Source organism: Rhinolophus sinicus, chromosome 3 (genome assembly GCF_057876585.1).
Source record: "Rhinolophus sinicus isolate RSI-liver-muscle chromosome 3, RSI-T2T, whole genome shotgun sequence".
Classification (NCBI taxonomy): Eukaryota; Metazoa; Chordata; class Mammalia; order Chiroptera; family Rhinolophidae; genus Rhinolophus; species Rhinolophus sinicus.
In genome coordinates this window covers 199397365-199407415 of record NC_142503.1, presented here as the reverse complement: position 1 = coordinate 199407415, position 10051 = coordinate 199397365, and the positions used below count along the sequence as shown (strand labels likewise).

Below are 10051 nucleotides of genomic sequence, written 5' to 3'. Positions count from 1 at the left end.
ATCTCTGTGTCACAGCCCCCAGCCAGTGCAGTGTCCGGCACGTGATAATTTGGACAAGAAAGGGGGGTACTAATACGCTGATTTAAGTTTTGTGATTTGTGGGTAAGGACCCCGCAGTTTCTTGGAGGACCTCCCCCCCGCCCCAGTGTCAGAGTCTAAGCTGGTTAGTTTCTCTAGAGAGGAACTTTACAAGTGAGGAAACTGAGGCACACAGAAGTTAAGTAATGTACCCAGGGTCACATAGCCCCAGTGATGAAGCGGGCTTCAAACCCATGGCCAGTGAAGACACAAAAATCAAGGACATGCAAATTAAAATCACAGTGAGTTACCACTGCACACCCACCAGATGGAAAAAAATATATTTGTTTCAATCTGGCATACCAAGTGTTAGTGACAGTGGGCTCAAGGCGCTCATTTTCTGCTGGGAATGCCTCCTGACAACAGTATTGTGAGAACAATTTGGCTATATCTGCAAAAACTGAAAAGTTACTGGAATGTCCACAGCAGCGTTGTTTATACAGCAAAAATCTGGACATATTTACCAACAGCAGATACACGAATTGTCTTACAGTCATGTAGTAGAATATTATGCAGCAGGAAAAAAGAATAAACTACAGCTATATAAGTCAGCGTGAATAAATTCCACAAACATAGTGTTGAGCGGAAAAAAAAAGTCACAGAATACATGTGATAAGTATTTACATTCTGACACATCCATCATGTACGGACACACACATGCATGTGGTAAAGCAGAGCACACCCATGTATTTGGTCATGTTCCGAATCTAAAGCACAGGGGCCAGTAAGATTCTCATCACTCTTTCTGGGTAATAGAAACAATCATCCTGCACCCTGAGCTTGCTTGCTGTGGGCCCAACTCCCCTCACTGCTGCCGTCCTTCAAAAAGGAAAGAAGCTGGGCGGCTCGCCTGCTCTTCTGTTTCAAACGGGGGATTTTAAAATCATTTTATGTATAGATTTTTAAAGTAGAAATTAGAATTAATGACCGAACACTAAGGCCCCCCGTGAGAACTGCAGGACAAGCTGGGCCTCCACGGGGCGTGGTGGGCACAGAGGTCATGGTGAAGGACCTGTAAGAGAAGTGCGTGCGCTGCACCTCTTTCTTCACCAGCCCCTTCACGCACTTGTCAGCTTTAACCCACGCCTTGTGTTCCTTTGGATAACAAGACTCAATGTTGACTGAAACGTAGTGTTAGATTTACTTACCCTGTTTTTAAATGCAATGCAAAGTTGCTGAAAGGGTTCTGATTTCCTAGGCAGCGTCTGGTCAGCATACTACACTGAAATAGCTTAGAAATTAAAATTGATTATTATATATCCGTTGGTACCTTGAACCATACCTTAGTTTAACATTATAATTTACCCAGCGTACTCACTGAGACAGTCAGTTAAAGCATTTACATAACACTTCTGCGCTAACTTCGGAGAAGGTGCAGGGTGTTTGCAATGTGAGTAAGTTTCCGGTAACTCGTCCACTGCTCAGTTCTATTTAATAACACACTTCAACCCTAGTTGACCTGCCCTCAAGTGAAAGAGTTTAGAACCAAACTATGACAGATGGCACCTCACCCAACTGTCCCATCCCTACCCCTATTTTCCAGATGAGGAAAGTGAGGCTTAAAGAGAAGTAACACGGCAAAGTTGGCCGAGGAGGAACAAAAGAAGGACGAGGAAGCGGACACCCCCTCTTGTGGGGGTGGCAGAGAAGAGGTAACATTGATCGGCTCCTAAAAGAGGAGTGGGTGTTTCCAGGCATGTCTGGAAAGCAAAGGCAGGAGCAATCGCAGAGGCTAACAGGATGCTGGGGCAGGGGCTTTACTCAGGGTGTGCAGGTGAGGGGGAGAAGCAGCAGGACCAGGTGATGGAGGGGCAGGTAGGCCCAGCTCAGGAGCCTGCAAGTGAGTCAGCACCAAACGTAACACCCCGTTTGTGGCAAAGGTGGCCAGACCAAGCTTCCCACCACCTGGTCAGCTGGCCACATGGGCAGAGTCCTAACTGACAGACCCCTGGCTCAGCTCAGATGGAAAGAAACTGTCAGCTCCTAGGCCAGACAGAGACATTGGACCCGTTCATGCAGCTACCTTTCCTGTAGCCCCTCCCCCCAAGCCCGATCGCCATTTGTTTCTGACCCACCTCGCTCCACCTCGGGTGTCTGTGAGGATCAACAGCCCCTCTGGGCACCCCCCGCCCCCCACTTTGTGGCCACCACCCTGAGGTCCCAGGAGAGATCCTAAGGAGGCTGAGGGGAAGAGCAGGACTAGACACACTCACCCCTAACTCTCCAACTTAAGACTCAGGTGATCTCAAATTTTGCATTTTCACCCTCTAGTTTTTATTCGTGTGTGGGGTTTTAGCAGTGAAACACACACGCACCACCACTACCACACCACATAATCTTTTTTTAAAAATTGCCTCTTTCTGTCCTCTTATAGAGACAGTTTTGTTCCTACTCAGAAAAAGGCTGGAAGCTTTGCCATGAAGTTTTCAGGGTGAGACATTAATGGTGGTGATCTAGACTGGAGCTCATATAATTATCTCTTTCCTAATTCTCCTGTTCATGAGAAGAAAACATGAAATCTCGAAATATCACAGCCGTTTCCAGTTGGAGGGCCCAAACACAATTATCAACTGGCCACTAGATGGCCTTCTCGCCGCAGGGTTTCACGCTGGGCCTTCAAACATGCAGCAGGGCCTCCAATTGGTCGTTTCGTTCAATATAGTTTCATTTTGACGTTGATGAGAAAATAAAAATCGATTCCCAGACAGGGCCCCTGTCTGTGGAGTGTGCACGGTCTCCCCAGGTCTCCGTGGGTTTTTTTCAGGGACTCCAGTTTCCTCCCTCATTACAAGATGTGCCCGTGAGTGAAGGGCGTGTCTACACTGTCCCAGTGTGAGTGGGTGGGGGTGTGAGTGGCCCTGTGATGGAAGGGCGTCCTGTCCAGGGTGGTCCCGCCTTGTGCCCTGAGCTGCCAGGGACTGGCTCCAGCCAACTGTGACCCTGACTTATCTTACTTGTTTTTATTGATCAGGCTTAAGTGTCTGTATAGCTCACATTTATTTCAATGTTGAATATTAGAAGTGTTTTGGGTCTTCATTTAGAAGCTTGGTGATGTTTTTGTGACCAGAAAAAAGCCTAAGGAACTTAACTCTTGTTTATATCAATTAGCCTCTGGTAACATTGATTTCGTTATACTGCGTTGTTTTACTCCAAGTCACAGTTTCCAAACAATAAGTGAGGACTTTCTGTACAGAGTCATTCATTCTCCACGTAGGTGGCCTCCTGCCATGTGCCACGTCTTGAACTAGGTTTGGGGGCTAAAGAGGTAAGGAAGACAAAGTGTAATCTCTATTTGGCCCCGTGGACTAAGAGCTGTGGAGGAGGCATCTAGAGTGACGTGGGCCACTGGGGGTGACTCCCAAGTTGCGCTGAGCTTGGTAGACAAGTGTCAACCTGGAGAAGAGGTGAAGGGTGTTCCAGGTGGAGCACCTGCCTTGAGGTTTCAGGCGCGTTTGGGGAACAACTGCAAGTGGACAGAGAAGGGTCTGGAGAGAAGATCAGGGCCAGACCTGAAAGCCCTTGAGTTGCTGCCACAGTCCTTGCAAAGTGAATAAATGGAAGTGTGCTGTGAAGATGCCTGAGCTCGGCGGAGGGCGCTGCTGTGCCGGGACAGGACCATTCCCGCGGCCTGGGCTTAGGGGGCACTGAGTGCAGGGGTGGCGCTGGAGCAAAACCACGGAGCAGGGCAGCTGGTTCTCAGTGCACGCCCCCCGCCCCCGCCCCTCCACACTTTCCTCTGTTCTTCCTCCTTCCCTATCAATTTCTCTGCTGTATGGATTCTTAAATTCCAGGCCACCTGGTCAGGGCTGACAGGTGCCTCCTCCTGGGGACAGCGGGGTTGTGTGCAGAGCTGGTAGGTGTCTGCAGCCAGTGTTCTAGGTCTAGGAGACCGAGGTCACGCGTGGAGATGGGGAGAAGCGAGGGGCCCAGCAGTAGGGTGAGCTGGGCTGCTGGGCCCTGGGGTTTGTCTCCCCAAGAGGGACTGCAGGCTTGGTGTCCTGGGATCCCTGGCATTTCTGCACTGGGAAGTGGGCAGATGAAAACAGGACTGTAGAACATAAATCCAGTGAGAGCCACCTGAAGGTGGCCACAATATGGGGGCCAGGGGACCTGGATCAGGGAGGGACCCTGAGCATGGAGAGAAAGGACATTTTAAAGGAAGAATGCACCAGACTCCGCAGCTGACAGAATATGGGCGCTGAGGGATGAGTCAAAGATGACTCACAAGGCTCGAAGGTGAGTTCAAGGGTAAGTGGTGGTGCTTCTGGGAAGAAGTTCAAGTTCACGGCCAAGACTGTTGGTTCCTTTAAGACTGAAGAGCCGGCCTAAACTGATTCCACTCCTTGTCTGCATGTTTATAGTTTGCATCCCCTGCCCCCCAGAATGTAAGCTCCTGAAGGTGCTGCCTGAGAGTCCTCCGGCTGTGGGGGGAGAGACTCAGCGCACACCTATCCACTGCCTGACTCAGAGCCTGAGACACAGACAGGGTTTCTGCAAGTGAGACTAGCGAGGCTAGTAGGGGGACAGAGAGCTCCATCACCCAGGCCCCCACGCTGCAGCCCCTCGCACGCCAGCCTCCTGTCCCCGGTTCCCTCTCCCTCCCACTTCCCAGCTCTTGGGCTGTAGGAGACTGCTGTCCTCAGGATGTCCTGCACCTGTCCAAGAGCGTCTGGTTCCCTTGCGTCCCAGCTATCCTCCCACCGAGTTCACCTGGGTGCTCCACAGACGTTTAGGCCCAACACAGGTGACTCTGCACCAGCCACCTGCTGCCCCAAGGTGACTCCATGGTCTCTCCCAAGCCTGCTTCGCATCTCCACCCACCAGCTTTGCAGGTGCACGACCTCCTTGGGTCTCCCTGCTCCCAACTTCATCCACAGTGTGGTCAGAGTGCATGCAGGTCTGACGGGGGCTCCTGGGAAGGCCCTGATGCCGCTATGAGCTCTGGGCCACATATGGAGTTCCCTGGCCCAGCGCACTGCAGGACCTGGCACCCGCGCCTGCCTCTTGCTTCGGCTCCACCAGCCACCCCTGCCCATTCGCGCTCTCTTCCCCACCCCACCAGTTACACAGAGGGGATTTTCCATAGCCTCCATTTCTTTCTCTACCTCGCTTCTCACTCCTCCCTACTGACTCCTAGTATACCTTCTAGATTTCGCCCTTGCAAACACCATTCTCTCTCCTGGATGCCCTCCCCCACACCAGTGGCTAATACCTCATCAGTTCTCAGAGACGCCTCTAGGAGACCTACCCTGAGCGGGACCCCACACCCTCCCAGCACTCGTCAGTTTACAAACCTGTACATTTATGTGGCGTCATCTCCACTGTGAGGACACTGCCCCAATTCCTTGCCCACTGCATCCCAGGTCCCGGACACGGACTCTAAGGAACTAGGCATTAAATTAATGATGCTTCTTGCACAAGACACCGTTTCCTCTGTCAAAATGGCCAAACGTTTTTTCTGCCACACTCAGTGCTGGCAGCAGTGGGAGAGGAGAGGGGGAGTGTTCACCGGGCCCCCTTCTGGTGGCAGCATATGGTAAGCTGATGGACCTCCAGGGGTGGCCACCCAAGCTGGGCCCTGCAGCATGGGTTACAACTTGCCAGGCAGATCAAAAAGCGAGGCCAAAGGTAGGCTGGCAGATACAGTCATTAGATCACATCTTTCTGTTGGTGGATGCCGCTGAGTAAGCATCTCAGACATCCCTGTGGTCATGTCTAAGAGTCTCCCAAAGAGCCTGAACAGCTGCGGATGCTCTTCTTCAGAGGTCTGAGCTGTGAAACAACTGATGGGAGTCCGAAGAGCCACTCTGAGCAATGGGGAACGCGCCCAGACTGTGTGGTGATGAGAGACCCAACACCAAACCCTCCAGAGGCTTCGGGTTTGTCACCTATGCCACCGTAGAGGGGGCGGGTACAGCCATGAATTCAAGGCCAAGCAGGGGGATGAAGAGTTGTGGAACCAGAGGGCTGTCTCAAGAAGAGATTCTCTGGGTTCTGCTGCCCAGTTAACTACGAAAAAGATTTTGGTTGGTGGTATTAAAGACAACAGTGGAGAACATGGCCTAAGAGAGACTTTGAACAGTGTGGGGAAACTCAGTGACTGAATCATGACTGACCGAGGCTGTGGCAAGAAGGGAAGCTTTGCTTTTGTGACCTGTGATGACCGTGACTCTGTAGACATGGCTGCCATTCAGAAACACCATCCTGTGAGTGGCCCCTACTGAGATGTAAGGAAAGCTCTATCTAAGCAGGAGGCGGCTGTGCTTCATCCAGCCAGAGGTCAAAGTGGTTCCGGAAACTTCGGTGGTGGTCTTGGTGGGAATGACAACTTTGGTCGTGGAGGAAACCTCAGTGGTCGAGGTGTCTTGATGGCAGTCGTGGTGGTGAGGATATGGTGGCCGTGGGGATGGCTGTCATGGGTGTGGTAACGATGGAAGCAGATATGGAGGCGGCAGAAGCTACAATGATTTTGGCAATTACAACAGTCAATCTTCAAAGTTTAGCCCCATGAAAGGAAGAAACTTTGGAGGCAGAGGCTCTGGCTCCTGTGGTGGTGGAGGCCAGTATTTGCCAAACCACGAACCCAAGGTGGCTATGGTGGTTCCAGCAGCAGCTATGGCAGCGGCAGAAGGTTTTAACTGCTGCCAGGAAGCAAAGCGCAGCCGGAGAGGAGATCCAGAGAAGTGACAGGGAAGCCGCAGGTTACAGCAGATTTGTGAACTCAGCCAAGCACACTGGTGGTGGAGCCTCGCTGTTATTATACAAGAAGCCATGTTTTAGACAATACTCATGTGTATGGGCAACAAACTCGAGGACTGTATTTGTGATTAATTGTGTATCAGGTTATTTTAGTTTCTGTTCTATGGAAAGTGTACAGCAAACCAGCAAAGGGTTTTCGTGTAGATTTTTTTTTGTACACATGCTGTGGATTGCTAAATGCAATAATCTGATCATGACACTGAATAAATGTTTCTTTAAAAAAAAAACAAAGAAACTTGCCAGGCCGAGAACACACTGGGCACCAGAGTATCCCGTTTTATAGCTAGTCCGTGGGAACACTGGTTTGCTCTGGGGAAATCCGTTTTAGGGCCGTCTCTGAAACACACACAGCCAGAAACAGAGGGCTGGCCCAGTCACGCCACCTTCCTGCGCGGTCAGTTCACCACTTCCTCTGGGGCCCGCTCTCAGCCCTTCCTTTCCGTCCCTAGCTGTGAGCCCAGTCCTGGCAGGTGGGCGCCAGGGCAGGATGGCATCCCAGTGGTTCTCGGCTGCCTGCGCAGTCACCCTGGCTCCCCGCTCTCTGTCAAGACAACAGCGTGTCTGTGCTCTGAGCACTCGTGCTGCAGGCCAGGTGCTGAGGGCTTCCGTGAGATTAGCTCATGGCATCCTCCCCCCACATCCTAACTACGGTCACCCCTGTTATAGAGGAGAGAAGACTGAAGCACAGAGCGGCTGAGTAACCTGCTCGAAGTCACACAGCCAGCGATGGCAGGGACACGACTCACAATCTCGCTACCACCCATGCTTTAACTGACACCAGCCTCCTCCGAGCAAACTGTGCCAAAGCATGAACCCCTGAATTTTCCTATACAACTTGATTCTGAACATTTCTCCTAGGTCTTTGCTAAACGATGTCAGTTTTTAAAAAGCAGCATTAGGGGCAGCCGGATGGCTCAGTTGGTTAGAGCGCAAGCTCTCTACAACAAGGCTGCGGGTTCAATTCCTGCATGGGATGGTGGGCTGCACCCCCTGCAACTAAGATTGAAAACGGTGACTGGACTTAGAACTGAGCTGCGCCCTCCACAACTAGATTGAAGGACAATGACTTGGAGCTGATGGGCCCTGGAGAAACACACTGTTCCCCAATAAAATTTATTAAAAAAACAAACAAACAGCTTTAGGAGGTATAATTGACATGCCATAAACTGCACACGTTTAAAGTAGTTTGGTACGTTTCAGCACAGCATGCACCTGTGAAACCATCCGTGCAAACAAGCCAGTGACCAGCCGCACCACCCAAAGTGTCCTCCTGCCCCCCCACCTCTCCCTGTACTCTGTCAGCCCCGCCCCCACGGGCAGCTCTGCTGATTAGTTTGCATCTTCTAAAGTGTTGTGTCAATGACTGGCACCTTTCCCTCCGCACGATTATTTTGTGTACAGAACATTTATCAAGATAGACCATATTCTGGGCCATAAAATAAGTCTCAATAAATTTGATAGAATTCAAATCATGCAAAGAATGTTCTCTGACCACAATGGAATTAAGTATTAGAAATCAGTAACAAAAAGGTATCTGGAAAACCTCCAAATACTTGGAAACGAACACATCTGTAAATTATGCATGGGTCAAAGAAGAAATCAAAAGGAACATTAGAAAGTTATTTATTTACTTTAACAAATATGTACATAACAGTTACTGTGTGCCAGACCGTGTCCTGGGCCATTCCCAATTTAAGCCTCTTAGCAACCCTATGAAGAAGATATTTTCATGCCCATTTTACAGATGCTGAACCAGAGGCACAGAGAGGATAAGTGACTTGCCGGGGTCACTCAGGGCAGTGGCAGAGCTGGGACTAGAATCCCGGGCACCTGGATCCAGAGTCTGTGCCTTGTGTCCCAACTTAGTGGAGGGACACTGAAAGTTTTCAAATGGAGGAGGAAAATGGTCAGCTTCCTCTGACAGCAAGATTACTTTGGGAAGAATTCAACAAATAATTAGGAGCTAAATCTGCAGGACTTGAAGATGCATTAGAAATGCAGAGTTGAGGGAGCAGGAGGAGACTGGGTTGAGAAGGAAGTGAAGTGGGGCTGGAAAAGCAGGGGTTGGAGGGCTGGGTGAAATGCGTGAGGGCCTGTGGCTCATGCTGACGGGGAGGGACCCACGTCTGAGAACCTTTTTATGTCAGGGCATCCCCGGGCCTGGTAGGAAAGCAAGGTCCCTAAGGAAATGAACTGAAGGGCCACTGGGACATTAATTAGAAGAGAGGGAATGGTGTTCCGGGGGAAGGAACAGCATGTGCACAACTTGTGGGAGCACCGTGGGAACTGAGGACAAATGGATAGGTGGGGTGCCCTGCAGGGTGCACAGGCCTGGTTAGGACTGTCTGTCCCTTAGGAGTGATGGCGTGTCAGTGAGGGGCTGGGGAGGGTGTGGAAGAGACTGACATAGTCAGACCTGTGTTCTCAAAGCCCTCCCTGGCTATATAGGGTGGAGACAGACCTGAGTGGAGGCAGTCAGGTGGCTGCGGAGGTCTTCCAGGTGAGCTGATGGGGAAAGGACTGGGGACATGGGTGGGGGACGAGAATGGAGAAAAATGGATGGACTCAGGAGAAATTTCGGAGACGGAAATGGCAGGGCCCACGCAGGATCCATTGGGATGCTTGGGGTTCTAGACAATGGTGGGACCTGGAAGGCAGCCAGGTGATTCAGCGTCCCGGTCTGGAGCTGGTAGAGGCCTGGCCTGGTCTTTTCTGTGGCTCACCGTACACACATGTACTGTTCCAGGAGTTCCCAGTGACAGGCAGGGGAGAGGGGGACAAGCCTGCAGAGGAGACAGGAGCTGCCAGTGGACGGAGGCTGGATCTCTGGCAGAGGTCTCCAAGAGGGAGATGGTGGTTAGTGTGGCATGTTACCCAGAGGTCAAAGGACAGGACAGAAAACGTCCTAGGATTTAGTTAGCAGATGCAGGCAGAGGAGACCTGGAGGACAGAAGGACCAGACAACAAAGTTGGAGTTTGCTGGGAAATGTGGTCCCGGGGTGGCCTGAGGGCAAGTTCTCCGGAGGGGAGGGCAGGGGAGGGGAGGTGATGGGGCTGAGAACAGAGACGCTCACCGCTGGGGTTTTGAATCGCTTGTCTACAGTCTACAAGAAACCTTAAACCTCCTGGGCCACGGCAGAAGAGGGGCAGGAAGGAAGTGGGCCAGGCCTTCATGTCAGGAGGGCAGCTAGTGGGCCAGAGGTGGAGGAGGCGC

At 51.4% G+C, this 10051-nt stretch overlaps 1 long non-coding RNA gene across 2 annotated transcripts in view; it reads left to right on the top strand.

Annotated features, from left to right (window-relative positions):
- Positions 1 to 6525, top strand: part of LOC109455555 (uncharacterized) — a 34691-nt gene extending 28166 nt beyond the window's left edge. The window contains exons 2-3 of one of the 2 annotated variants that reach the window (XR_012494503.2): positions 1622 to 1730; positions 2453 to 6525. This is a non-coding gene — a long non-coding RNA (uncharacterized LOC109455555). Of the gene's footprint in view, positions 1 to 1621 lie in introns of both variants that reach the window. The other variant, XR_012494504.2, reaches the window with a different exon arrangement.
- Positions 6526 to 10051: the final 3526 nt, after the last annotated feature.